General features: G+C 43.0%; 1 protein-coding gene across 1 annotated transcript in view; it reads right to left on the reverse strand.

Annotated features, from left to right (window-relative positions):
• Positions 1-6,162, reverse strand: part of IL6ST (interleukin 6 cytokine family signal transducer) — a 57,952-nt gene extending 51,790 nt beyond the window's left edge. Inside the window, exon 1 of the mRNA XM_012457293.3 lies at positions 6,073-6,162. The gene's annotated coding sequence lies outside the window, so the exon portion shown is untranslated. The remainder of the gene's footprint in view (positions 1-6,072) is intronic.
• Positions 6,163-12,936: the final 6,774 nt, after the last annotated feature.

The following is a 12,936-nucleotide window of genomic DNA, read 5'->3' on the forward strand; positions in this document are numbered from 1 at the left end:
TTAATTCTTCACAATTTTTTTTCCTGAGACAGAGTCTCACTCTGTCACCCAGGTTGGAGTACAGTGGCACCATCTCAGCTCACTGCAACCTCTGCCTCCCAAGCTCAAGCAATCCTCCCACCTTACACTCCCAAATAGCTGGGACTATAGGCATGTGCCATCATGCCTGTCTAACTTTTTGTATTTTTGGCAGAGACAGGGTTTCACTATGTTGCCTAGGATGGTCTTGAACTCTTGAGCTCAAGCAATCCCCCGACCTTGGCCTCCCAAAGTGCTGGGATTATAGGCATAAGCCACCATGCTGGCCCTCTTCACAAATTAATATACAAATTATACAAATATAAAAACACAATTTTAATCCGAATGGCAAAGTGGCTTATTATAAAACTTTAAAAGCCAATTTAAAATTTCATATACAGCATCAAATAGCCAAAAGCCAATTTTCAAAGAGAAGAACTGAAGAGAACTTGTTCTACCACCCATTAAGATAGTCTAGGCCGGGTGCCGTGGCTCACGCCTTTAATTCCAGCACTTTGGGAGGCCGAGATGAATGGATACCGAGGTCAGGAGTCCAAGACCATTCTGGCCAACGTAGTGAAACCCTGTCTCCACTAAAAATACAAAAAGTTAGCTGGGTATGATGGTGTACGCCTATAATCCCAGCTATTCGGGAGGCTGAGGCAGGAGAATCAGGTGAAACCAGTAGGCAGAGGTTGCAGTGGGCCCAGATCACGCCACAGTACTCCAGCCTGAGTGACAGTGTAAGACTCCATCCCAAAAACAGAAAAAAAAAAAAAGACAGTCTAAAGGTAGAGTGAATATAGCAAATGAAAAGACAATTAAATCAATGGTACAAAACAAAACAGACTCAAGTGCATATAAGAATTTAAAATCTGATTTTTTAAAACGTTGCTCATTCACTAGGAAAATAAAGGACTATTCAATAAATAGTATTGGGACAAGAGGCTCCATAAGCAACAACAAAAAAGAATTCCATTTCATCAGACAAAAAGACACACACATACATGCACGTGCACATGCATGTATAAGCATATACTCTCTCTCCAGATTAAGGACCTAATGCAAAAGCAAAATTATAAGTCCATTGAAAAACACAAAATATGCTTATGACCTTAGAGAGGGCCTTTTATAAATGGGTATTGACTATTTTAGCCAAATGAAAAGGTTTACAGAATACTCTGATGAAAATCCATGTTCTCACCATTGCTTAAGAAATAAAAGCTCAAGCTTTTATTCAGTTTTTATTCTGTTACAAATATAATTGAAGCCATATAAACAGTTCTTGCCCTTAAGAAGTCCAAAGTTCACAGACATAGAATATGCACAAAGTGCCATGGGAGCACAGAAAATATCCAATTCAGACAGAAGCCAGGAGTACCCAGTCATAAAATAAGGGTGGGGGTTTCCTAGACAGAGAAAATAGCACACACATGAGCTATACATCATCTTTGACTCTAATTGTCAAGTCAAGATTACCAATGGCAAAATTCCAGAGCATGCCGGTCTAACCAGAGCTATGCTATCTGAAACACAGTTCTGATGAACTCACTTTGCACTGGGGGATGGGGTTGAGGGTAATATATAAAACAGAACAAAAGATTGTGCAGATCGATCAACCTTAGAGCAGAGGATAAAACTGATTACTTAAAAAAAAAATAATGAAAATTTGGAAGCAGAACATTCCAATTTTAACAGGGCAACAGATTTACAGTGCTGAAAGGAATGGATCTCCTGCTCTGGATATGTATACACAAAGCTTTAAAACAATAATCTATATATTATAGCCATATTTCAACCAATACAGCTCTCTTATTCATATCAATTAGCTAATCCCTTATTAAATCTTACCAAGATATACTAGATAGCCACAGAGTAAAAAAAGAAGAGACTGTAGCTATTTTGACTATATCACAAGTGTTTCTGAAGCCTTTCGCACACTTTCTATGTAACCAGATAATGCAGTTGAATTCTTTACTTTATCCTCTTTCTTATCTCCTTTGCCCAATTCTCTGCTAGCTTTTATCTCCCGGCTGTGAAGGTATCCAAAGAGAAAGTACTGGGCATAGACTTTTCTTTTTAAATACCAATTTCTTTGAAGACATATGACTTTAATTATTATCTTCAAACAAAATAATTTCAATAATTCTGGCTTGGATTTTTCTTTTAATTTCAGTTACATTTCATCTTCTTAGATATTCTCTGATTCATATCGATTTAAGAAGTCTAAAAACAGTACACACATATATACATGCTCATGAACACATATACACATAAATGCACATCCACTTTTTAAAAAATCACAGGGATTTACCATTTTTCCTTATCTACAAACAACTCATCCTCTTAAATTGCCTAAGTCAATGGAGTCCATCATTTCTCTCATCTACCCAGTACATTTTAGCTTTTCTCAGTTACAAATCTTATCCCGTCTTTTTTCGCATAATGTCTTCCCCACCTGTCTCTTCTTTTTACCCTCTACCACAAACTAACCTAATTTGAACATCAATCATCTCAATAATTTTAAGTGTTCCGGCTTCTAGTCTCTTTCCTTCCTCCCAAGCATTCTGAACACTGTTGGTGGATCACCATCTCTAAAACACAACTTCAAACCTGTCATTCTTTTCCTCAACAGCTTTTTAAAAGGTGAATAATAATGCCAAATATTTTAACTATTTAAGAACCTAAAATTTTGGCCTTGGCGTGCCTATCCAAACTATCTTTTCTAATATTCAAGTTTCTCTATTCTTAAAAAAAAAAAAAAATCCTTTCTTCAGACTTCTCTCAAGCTCCTCTACTACTATACTTCTAGAGAGAACTGCTTGCAGTTGGAAGCGATCTGGCTATTACTCCAATCATGCTGAAATTATTTTTGTAGTTTCCAAATTGCAAAGCAAATATTTAAGCTCCTCATTTTGCTTGACCACACTGTGCCATTCATAATTCAGTCTTATCTTTCATCACTCCCTACTAACCATCCCTACAGACTCAGGAAACCACTAGACTTCCTCTAACATACCTTGTTCTTTCAGTTTGTGCTTCTACATATGTTATTCCTTGCCTCTACAATGCCTTTCCTGACTCTGCTGTGCACTACAAACTGCTTATGAAATATCATCTCTTCTATGGAATTTCCCCCCACTTCACAAACATCTTTGCTGTCAGTGTACTCTTACATCCTTCACTAACAGGATTCAGAACACTACACAATAATTGTTTCACATATCTTGATATTCTCAGAATCTAACATATAGTTTGAGGTACCTAGTGGACAATTAAGGGTGGGTTTTCAAAGACCTTCTGGTATGATCTTATTATTCTATCTACTCACGATTACTCAAGTATACTGTATGAAGAGGCAGTATGTATCATGGTTAAGAGCTCAGATTCTAAAGCCAGGCTGTCTATCTATGAACTTTAGATCTACCACATAGCTCTGCAAATTAATTAACCTTCTTGTGCCTGGGTTTCCCTATGTGTAAAAAAAAAGGATTATCCTATTATTAGACCTACTTCGTAATATTATGAGGATTAAATGCCTTAATATGGGCAAAGTGCTCAAAACAGTGACTGGCACAAAATAAGCACTAAATATATATATTGTCTGTTTTAGTTATTAGACCTTAGTTATTGCTGCTCCTTCCCACAAGCTAGTACTGTATTATGTTCTATATTCTCTATTTCATATTATGTCCTCTATTCTCTATTATAAATGGGCTCCCTTTATTTTTCCCTTTATCCAAATCTTACCCAGGTTTCAAGGCTAACTTCTGGTAAATCCTTTGCTCATTCCAATCCTTCATAATTTTAATATCTACAGAATTTTCTGCATCACTCTGCACGTAATTAAAACTGCTTTGCACCCTTGTAGTTTTTCTCATATAAGTTTGTCTATCCAATTGTTATAAACTCTTTGAAGATCCTGATGACACCTCCTGCACCTTTGTGAGTTCCTATTGCTTAGTATTTGCTGTGTAAAATAATAAAGCACAATAGGAACCTCAACTCTGATCATTCTGCCTTTGCAATCAAGGAAAGGGAGAAGGCTGTGAGAACATTCCATGCTTCTCTAGGAGCCAAGCTGCAAATGCATTAGGGCAAGGGAATTCTGACTCCCATTAAAATTAACAGCTCTGACATGAGGGAGGGGAAACCCTCCCTGCCACTGTAGAGGATTTATGGGTAGCCCTTAAGTTCCCAAACCAAATTGTAGCACTGGTTTTTTTTTTTTTTTTTTTTAATGAGAAATGACAAAATGATTGAGAGTACAGGATTTGGAGTCATACACATATCTGGGTTTCAGAGGGGCTCCAAGCCTGTTTCCTTCTCTATAAAGTGGACATTTTAACACCTACTTCACAGGTATTTAACGTTCACCAGTATTTAACATTCACTCTAACAAAACTGAAGTGCAAAGTCTTGGAAACAAATTTAAATCAATAATACTGCAATTCACAAATAAAAGTGAGAACAACATTTTTAGTTAATAAGAATGTAATAAATGTGGTGGCAGTATTTATAATAGTGTAAATTGCGTGTGAGAAAATTAAACTAGTATTGTCAATAACACATACTTAAGATGAGGGAAAAATACCACCACAAAAGTTTGTCCTTTTTGACACTTTCTCCTTCCTGTAATTTTTTTTTTTTTTCTTTTTCTGAGGCGGAGTCAGGCTCTGTCACCCAGGCTGGAGTACAGTGGCGGGATCTCGGCTCACGGTAACCTCCGCTCCTGGGTTCAAGTGATTTTTCTGCCTCAGCCTCCCGAGTAGCTGGAACTACAGGTGTGTGTACCACCACGCAGGGCTAGTTTTTGGTATTTTTAGTAGCGATAGGGTTTCACCTTGTTAGCAAGGATGGTCTTGATCTCCTGACCTCGTGATCCGCCCGCCTAGGCCTCCTAAGGTGCTAGGATTACAGGTGTGAGCCACCGCGCCCGGCCAATATTTTTCTTTCACTTAATATTTAAAAAAAAAGTTCAACATTATCCCCAAAGAGAAATAGTTTAAAAGCACAATTTAATAGCAAGCTGGTTCTGTAAATTCATAGTTCAAAAATACCTCCAAGTAGGAATTAACATGAATTTAAGAAATTAACATAATGGCTAACAGCTGAGCTGATGATCTGTTAGTAATTTCAATTAAGAGTTGTTCCAACTTGAAGCTGGTAGTCACACACAGTCTAAAGGGTTTGTTTACAGCACTGACAAAACTAAATACTCCAATCTTTCAGAAAATTCACCCTGGCATTCTAATAACTAGTTATTTTAAGGCAGTATAACTGTTGAAATACTTCACGAACTAAGCCAAAATGCGTTTCCTTCTGAAGGCAAAAAAAAAAAGTGACAAGTCTTATTTTTGACCTGTGATTTTTTTTTTTTCAGTTTCGGATTATGAAATAAAATGTTGTTCATCCACTGAGGACATACTCGCTGCCTGGACTATCTTCAAGCTCAAGGGAGGAGGTAAAATTTTAAAAACAGATTTGTTCTCCTCGGGATACAGTAGGATGTGGGATTCGTTAGGAATGCTAAGTATTAATAGAAGAGATCAAAAGAAGGAAAGAAACGTTAATAATGTTTACAAGCATTTTGAACTTAACAGCAATGTTGAAACCTTACGATTTAAAGATGAAAATACAGCTTTGGGGGAGGGAGATCCACCTCAGGGTAGAGAACGAAGAGCCAAGCGCGGACCGAACAGAATTTCAGGGGAGATGGAAAGGGGGTTGTGAAAAAAGGAGATGGAAAGGGGATTGCGGGAGTTATGATCCTGAAGGGCGTTCTGCGGGGCGGGCGTAAGAGGGGTGCGTGCGTGCGCGTGGGTGAGGTTTGTACTCAGGGCTGAGAAAATCGAGGTGACAAAGTTGTGGAAGTAGAATTCGGAGGTGCAGGAGCAGGGAGGGGAAGGAATGTGGGGATTTCCACGCTGGGCTGACAAGTTCCGGGCGCTGCTCTCAGCGGGAAGGGAGGTCTCCTCGAGTGCCAGAGAGTCCGTCCGCAACCACCGACCCTCTCCCCGCCGCTACGCGGCCCAACACCCGGCCTCTCCTCACCTCAGGCAGCGCCGCCTCGATCCTCCGCGTCTCTACAGCACACGAACCCCTCGGCGCCAGGCTGGGCCAGACCCGTCGGCCTGGCAGGCGAGGCCCCCGGTTCAGCTGCGCCGAGGCAGCCCAGCGCGGCTCCGCCGGCCTTTTGGCTGCTCGCCCTGGCTTCGTAACGCTGGCGGTTCCTACGCCGCAGAGGTAGCGCACCGCCCAGTCCCGCGGCGGGGCGGGGCGCCTCCAATCCCACCCCGCTGTGCCTCCCGCTGCGCCCCGCCCCCGACCAGGACCTAGGCGCTGATTGGCCCCTGGGAGACCCTTTGAGCCCAGGCATTGGTCCAGCGGCCACCCATCGACGGGAGGGCGGGACTTCGGGAGGTAGCGATTCCCGTAACGCGGCTCCCCGCGTCCCGGATTCCGGTGGCTGCGTCCGCGTCTCCTCTCCTAGACAAGATCGAAGGGTTCCCCCCACCTCCCCTCTGTGGGCGGAAGGAGCGGAATGTTCCATTTTTCCGTGGAATAACGGGGTCATGAACTGAAGCCCGGGTGCTGCCCGCTGCCCCCGCCCTCCCTTCTCGCCTGGGCGCCTTCGGCCTCTTTTCACCGCCTTCCCCTTGGTACTCAGAACCGCGAGGGACCGCCTGGCTCCCTTGGGGACGGGGAAGGCATGGGAGCCTCTTGGGGAAAGTGAAGAGCTCGGTGGCCGTGACTCCACACGAGGATGCGACAGATTGTGGTGGCGGCTTCGCTCCAAGTCTTATGTAAACGAAGCTTGCCACAGTATTTTTTTTAATTAGTAAATGAATTTGGGTGCGATTGATCAGTGAACCCCAGAGCTGTTGGCCCGCCAAGCGGCTAGTGTTTCTCTGCAGCTTGTACCTCCCCGTTTGTGGTAAAAAAAAAAAAAAAAAAAAAATACCGGGTAAAAACCTATTCATCTTCCCTCCTCTGCCCGCCTCCGTCCCCCGCTTTCCCTCAGAAAATGGACCTAAAGGCTCATGATGTTTGTTTTTCCCCAAAGCAAGATGAGAAGAATTAAAAGATAAGGCGTGTGCGTGGGGTGTGTGTGTGTGTGTCTGCAAAAGTAAAAAAACACCCAAAGGTAGAAGCTTTTGTGGAAGAATGAGAGGATACAGGAAGGCAATAATGGTTAATGAACTTAAATTATATCTATAAATTAACAATTATAAGGTTCTTCATTATACTGAGGATCAGATAGAGTAAAACGTAAATCGAATTACAGTCTCTTAGTTGTTGATCCGATAATTTATAAAAACGCAAAATGGGCCTGCTAACGGAGTCCCAGGCAAACTAGATGATGTTGCAGCTAATGTGTTCAGCTCTTGCTCACCTACATACAGATCGTGACCAGATTGTATTCTAGCTTTGTCATTAATAGGGATGTTTATTTTAAAACAAACTTTTATAAAAATGTGTTAAATTGAAATTTTTGTATAGATCCACGAAACTTGATTTTTTTTTTTTTTTAATTCAGAGTCTCACTCTGTCACTCAGGCTGGAGTGCAGTGGCTGGATCATGGCTCACTGCCGCCTCAAATGCCTGGGCTCAAGCAATCTTCCCACCTCAACCTCCCAATTAGATCAGACTATAGGTGCCCCCTACCATGCCTGGCCAATTTTTAAAATTTTTGGAGAGACAAGAGTTTGGTATGCCACCCAGGCTGGTCTTGAACTCCTGGCAGCAAACGATCCTCCAGCCTTGGTGGCCTCCCAAATTGCTGAGATAACAGATATGATACAAAGGTGTATTTAGGGGAAATGTGTAGTGGTTAAATGTACCCTCTGGTCTAGATTGGCTAGGTTTAAATGCTGATGCCGTTATTTCCCATCTCTGTGACCTTGGGCAAGTCTTTTAAGTCTCTTCATCTGCAAAGTGAGAATAACAATACCAACCTAATGGGATTGTTGCAAGGATTAAATGAGTTAAAATACATAAGTGCTTGGCACATAGTAGGTGCTCAGTATCAGCTATAATCATTATTGAATGTCTACTCAGTCAACGCTTCTGAAATCTTTTAGTATCAACATATATTAAAAATGACATTTCGTGGGTGTTGAACAATGAGAACACATGGACACAGGGAGGGGAGCACTACACACTGGGGTCTGTTGGGGGAAATGGGGAGGGACAGTGGGGGGTGGGGAGTTGGGGAGAGATAGCATGGGGAGAAATGCCAGATATAGGTGAAGGGGAGGAAGGCAGCAAATCACACTGCCACGTATGCACCTATGCAACAATCTTGCATGTTCTTCACATGTACCCCAAAACCTAAAATGCAATAAAAAAAATGACATTTCACTGGACAGAGGAGGGCAGGTACACAGAAGGGGATGGATATCTCACAAGACACCAGCCTGCCTTGGCACTGTTAGGAGAACAAATGACTGAGTTAGTGCTTTTATGGGTATCTTTTTACTGGCTCAGCTCAGGTCCTGCTCCAAAGAAACTCACATTTTGTGGGGGTGGTTAAAGTCTGAGGCCAAAAGGATGAATCAATATTGGAGAAAGATTTTTCAGAACAACAGGACAGGAGACCTCTGCTGTGCTGGAATTACATGACTTTGCAGACACCTCTGTAGAGTATTGGCCTTGAAATGACCAATTTCAGATTAAGAATTTGTTACTAGAAAGCCTTGTCAAAATGCAAAGGTAAGTAGGGGAAAGTGACATATTAATGGAGAACTCTCCATTAATGTCCTGGGACTATTTGGGATTTTAGATGTGTCAAGAACAGGCCAGGCAGCGGTGGCTTATGCCTTTAATCTCAGCACCTTGGGAGGCTGAGGCGGGCAGATCACTTGAGGCCAGGAGGTTGAGACCAGCCTGGCCAACATGGTGAAACCCTGACTCTACTAAAAATACAAAAATTAGCCAGGCATGGTGGTGGGTGCCTGTAATCCCAGTTACTCCAGAGGCTGAGGCACGAGAATCACTTGAACCCAGGAGGCAGATGTTACACTGAGCCAAGATCCATGCCACTGCACTCCAGCCTGGGCGACAGAGACTTCCTTTCAAAAAAAACAAAGAGCAGAGATTGGGGAACGTGTACAGTGAGAGGATAACATGAAGGCACTGAAATTACCTGGGAGTAAGTGAGCAAAGCTCAGGAAATCATGCCATGGAACAAAGGTGATAAATGTCAAAGACAAACTTTGCCTGCATTTCTATTTCTGTAAATCTGGCCCTGAGTAGGATATCCCTTCACTTCCTTGTCTCTGCCCAGTTATGTTTCTGAAACTCTGTGTCAGCCCTGGATTATCCTCATGTTCTGCATCAACTTAATGATTTCAGCATCTATGTTCATGACTCATTAGTACTCTGACCTCATAATTTATCATTCTTTTCTTTTCCAATCATCTTCAACTTCACTCTTCACTCTGTATCAGCAACTCACAGATGGAGCCACACCTTCAACCTAGTCATTGATGAAATTACTTCCCCTTCAAAATGTTGAATTGTGAGTTTCCCTCTCTGTACTTACAGCCACCTACCTCCCTCTACCTCTATTTTGTGGTCACTCCCATTGAATCTGCAATTTGTCCTCAATGTGACAGCTAGTCTTTCTACTCATAGTTGACAACCTGTTTCCTATCCTTTTATCTCAAGCCACAGCCTCCTGAGTAGCTGGGATTACAGGCATGCGTCACCACGCCTGGCTGATTTTTGTATTATTAGTAGACACAGGGTTTCTCTATGTTGGTCAGGCTGGTCTCGAATTCCCGAATTCCCAACCTCAGGTGTTCTGCCCGCCTTGGCCTCCCAGAGTGTTGGAATTACAGGCGTGAGCCACTGCCCGGCCAAGAACGCTTTTATCAACCATTTTAACTGCACTCTCTCTAATATCTTCAATTCCCTTGACCTTCACTTATGTTTACCTTATCAGGCCATTTCCTAACTATTTCCTTTTTCCTTGAGGTATCAGCCACACCCTAATATTTCTTTTTAGTACAGAATTTTGTTTTACTATTCCATGGAAAAATCGAGACCATCATTTGTGAGCATCCTTAACTTTTCTCCAACTTAGGAGGCAAATATATGTATATCCTCCTTCTCTTTTCACTGTTCCTCAGAGGAAGAAAGGCCTCTTTTATTTTATTTTTATTTATTTATTTTTGAGACGGTCTCACTCTGTTGCCCAGGCTGGAGTGCAGTGGAGTGCACGATCTCGGCTCACCAAAACCTCCACCTCCCAGGTTCAAGCAATTCTCCTGCCTCTGCCTCCCGAGTAGCTAGGCCTACAGCCACACGCCACCATGCCCAGCTAATTTTTTTCTATTTTTAGTAGAGACCCGGTTTCACCATGTTGGCCAGGATGGTCTCAAACTCCCAACCTCAGGTGATCCGCCCGCCTCAGCCTCCCAAAGCACTGGGATTACAGGTGTGAGCAACTACACCCATACCCCCCAACTTTTTCTGAGACAGAGTTTTTGCTCTTGTTGCCGAGGCTGGAGAGTAATGGCATGATCACGGCTCATTGCAACCTCTGCCTCCCAGGTTCAAGCGATTCTCCTGCCTCAGCCTCCCGAGTAGCTGGGATTATAGGCGTGCACTACCATGCCCTGCTCATTTTGTATTTTTTTTTTTTTTAAAGACGGGGTTTCACCATGTTGGTCAGACTGGTCTTGAACTCCCAACCTCAGGTGATCCGCCTGCCTTGGCCTCCAAAGTGCTTGGATTACAGGTGTGAGCCACCGAGCCCCGCCTAATTTTGTATTTTTAATAGAGATGAGGTTTCTCCCTGTTGGCCAGACTGGTCTCAAACTCCCGACCTCAGGTGATCCACCTACCTTAGCCTCCCAAAGTGCTGGAATTACAGGCTTGAGCCACCATGCCCGGCCCCCTTTCCTTTTAAAAGGTTAATTCCTCCTCCTCTGTTCTTGGTATTACTAATAAGTTTAGTCTCTTAGTTTTATACTTTTCATTAATAGCACTAAATGTCTTCAAAATGTTTAAAAATTAAATATTAAGTCAGTGGTGAGTTAAGGACAGACCCTCTGCATGTGTTAAAACCTTTGTAACCTGATAGCACCTAATTCACCAAAATTAAAAATAACGAATTAAATATCTAAAAATGAAGCATGTTAAGCTAGATTGTAATTCACTTAACAAAATGAGGGAGAGTGAAAAATGAACTTAAATTTCCAAGCTAGAAGACAGGAGAAATTCATTTCATAGCAATAAAACTCAGAACCATTATGACTGCTATTTCAAAAAAATTTTTGAAACATAATGTTTAGGGGAGGGAGAGAGGAAAAAAAAGAAAAATAATGTGTATTCAGAAAAATGAATGTACTATGAGTACAGCCTGAAAATTTTTGACAAACTGAATACACCTATGTTTATCATCTACATCAAGAAACAGAAAGCCGGGCATGATGGCTTACGCCTGTAATCCCAGCACTTTGGGAGGCCGAGGTGGGTGAATCACATGGTCAGGAGCTCCAGACCAGCCTGACCAATATGGTGAAACCCCATCTCTATTAAAAATACAAAAATTAGCCAGTAGGGGGTTGTGTGGCGTGTGCCTATAATTCCAGCTACTCAAGAGGCTGAGGCAGGAGAATCACTGGAACCTGGGAGACAGAGGTTGCAGTGAGCCAAGATCGTGCCACTGCGTTCCAGCCTGGACAACAAAGCAAGACTCCATCTCAAAAAAAAAAAAAGAAAATTAGCCAGGTATGGTGGTGGGCACCTGTAACCCCAGCTACTTCGAAGTCCAAAGTAGGAGAATGGCTTGAATCTAAGAGGCAGAGGTTGCCGTGAGCCAAGATGGTGTCACTACACTCCAGCCTGGGTGACAGAGCAAGACTCCATCTGAAAAAAAAAAAAAGTAACAGAAAATGAGCCGGGCGTGGTGGCTCATGCCAATAATCCAAACACTTTGGGAGTCTGAGATGTGTGGATCACAAGGTCAAGAGATCGAGACCACTCTGGCCAACATGGGGAAACCCCGTCTCTACTAAAAATACAAAAATTAGCTGGGCAAGGTGGTGTGTGCCCGTAGTCCCAGCTACTCGAGAGGCTGAGGCAGGAGAATTGCTTGAACCCAGGGGGTGGAGGTTTCAGTGAGCCGAGATTGCGCCACTGCACTCAAGACTGGCAACAGAGCAAGATGTCTCAAAAAAGAAGAAACAGAAAATGACCAGTACCCCAAACGGCCCCTCCTCCCATCCAGTTATTGGAAAACCATAGCTGACCAGTACTCTAATGTCAGTTTTATGGAAACTTGAAAAGTTTGTTTGAGACAGAGTCCTGCTCTGTCACCAGGCTGGAGTGCAATGGCACAATCTCGGCTCACTGCAACCTCCAACTCCCAAATTTAAGCAATTCTCTTGCCTCAGCCTCCCAAGTAGCTGGGATTACAGGCGACTGCCACAACACCCGGCTAATTTATTTGTATTTATCGTAGTGAGAGGGTTTCTCCATGTTGGCCAGGGTGGTCTTGAACTCCTGACCTCAGGTGATCCACCCACCCCAGCCTCTCAAAGCGCTGAGATTACAGGCATGAGCCACCGTACCCGGCCTGTTTGTTTGTTTTTTGAGATGGAGTTTTGCTCTTTTTGCCCAGGCTTGCGTGCAATAGAGTGATCTCTGCTTACCGCAGCCTTCATCTCCCAGGTTCAAGTGATTCTCCTGCCTCAGCCTCCTGAATAGTTTGGATCACGGGCATGCACCACCACACCCGGCTAATTTTGTATTTGTAGTAGAGACAGGTTTTTCCATGTTGTACAGGCTGGTTCCTCCCAACCTCAGGTAATCCGCCTGCCTCGGCCTCCCAAAGTGCTGAGATTATGGGCTGAGCCACCACGCCCGGCCGGAAACCTGAAAAGTTAATGGAAATTTTTTTTTCA

This window comes from Aotus nancymaae, unplaced genomic scaffold, assembly GCF_030222135.1.
Source record: "Aotus nancymaae isolate 86718 unplaced genomic scaffold, 86718_ANA_hifiasm-v0.15.2.pri h1tg000014l, whole genome shotgun sequence".
Lineage (NCBI taxonomy): Eukaryota > Metazoa > Chordata > Mammalia > Primates > Aotidae > Aotus > Aotus nancymaae.